At 58.1% G+C, this 1,609-nt stretch overlaps 1 protein-coding gene across 2 annotated transcripts in view; it reads left to right on the forward strand.

The window, feature by feature from the left end:
• Positions 1-1,609, forward strand: part of LOC113208968 (uncharacterized) — an 18,607-nt gene that overhangs the window by 4,650 nt on the left and 12,348 nt on the right. The gene's annotated exons all lie outside the window — the stretch shown is intronic.

Below are 1,609 nucleotides of genomic sequence, written 5' to 3' on the forward strand. Positions count from 1 at the left end.
CAAAAAGTACATCTGACATTCGCCGTTGTCGTTTGCTACCTCCCGAGTTCAGCCTAGCATAGCGCCTGATACGTAGGCAACATCTTGTATGCAGTGCATGCGTGTACTGCGGGGTGGCCTACTCTGCATCGCAGGCGCCGTGCTGCAAGCTCCCGTAATTTGACGAATGAGGAAGAGAAAGACGGACGCACTTTCTGGACAATCCCAAAGTAGGCTAAGGCAATGCTGACTGCTGACGTGCTCACCTATCTCGATTGACGATCGACGGCAAAGAAGCCGTTCATTTCCTGACGCCAAATTTCCAGTACTGCAGGGGCTAGAAAGCCGTGGAAATCCCAAGCAAAGCGTGACCATTTTATTGTGATCATGCTAGGCTATATGGGCTGAATATGTGGTAAAATACAACAATGTTCGGAGGGTTACGCCCCAGCTTGCCCTGCGCCTATGTATCACGAGGGCAGGGCCTCGCCAGCTAGGCTAGGTCCGCCGTAACCCCAGCTCCACCCCCCTCGCACCCAACCGATCGTTTGGTGAAAGTTGCAAAGCCATTATGGCCCAAGAACTCGCCACCCCCTTCCCCTCATCACCTCTTCTGCCCCTTCGAACCAGGCCACGGACGGCCCTCGAAATCAAACCAAACCAAATCAAGTCCGCATTCGTTTTGTGGGGCGCCTTCACTTCGCGCATACTTCCACCTGCTGCGGCAGAGGCTCTGTTTCTGTTTACAACTGGTTGGAGGAGAGGTGGAGGGGCTGGAGGGGGTAGAGTGCTGTGCGGCAGGCTGAAGGGCAGAGGTCACGGTCGGCACGGAGGTGAGCGGGAGGAGAGGTAGGAGGTAGGGGTTGAGGATGGTGAGGGGAGAGGGGTGGGCGAGGGGGAGCAGGAGCAGCGAGGAAGGCAGAGGCACGTCCATGTCGCACGAAATGCCACAATCCAAAACGGGAGCGGGTCCTAATAACTTGTTTAATGATGTACGTCGTGTTGTGTGTCCGCCTGATGACGTGGAGCGTGCAGGCGGGGCGGGGGCGTTGCGGGGGGTGGCGGGCGGTCGTGGTGGTAGGTGGTAGGGCGTGCAGGCAGAGGCGAGACGGAGCCGGCCAGACACGACGTCTCGTTCTGGTTGACGTGTTTCCCGACCCAAAGCAACAGGGCCAACATCACTCACTAGACGGAACCCAGTGGACTCCAGGGCGGACGCTCCGTGTGAGCTGGGCATTGTAGGGGTGGTATACGGGATCATTCAGAAAGTACGTAGTAAGTGCAGCCTTCTGCATAGCCCTCATAGCGCCTGGTGGGTAGGCAATATGGTGCCTGCTGTGTAGGAGTGTACTGCAGTGTGGCCTACCCTGAACCCCGCAGGCGCTGAGCCTTCTACTGTTTGGACTATCCCTATGGTACGAACAAACTCCCATGGTACGAATCACCACCGCCCTACGGCATCCTGCGCGGCGAGCAAGCGGCTCGCTGATTCCTAACCCCGTCTCACCCCTTGTACTCCCCTCATCCTCCTTCCCATGAGCACGAGCGAGCGCCACCAGACGCACACGCGCCCCGGCCGTGCGCGGGGTTTCGCCATGTGAGATTGATGGTGAGGCAGTAACTCGCACGC

The sequence above is a fragment of the Frankliniella occidentalis genome, unplaced genomic scaffold, assembly GCF_000697945.3.
Source record: "Frankliniella occidentalis isolate FOCC.00 unplaced genomic scaffold, Focc_3.1 Scaffold48, whole genome shotgun sequence".
In the NCBI taxonomy this organism is placed as follows: Eukaryota; Metazoa; Arthropoda; class Insecta; order Thysanoptera; family Thripidae; genus Frankliniella; species Frankliniella occidentalis.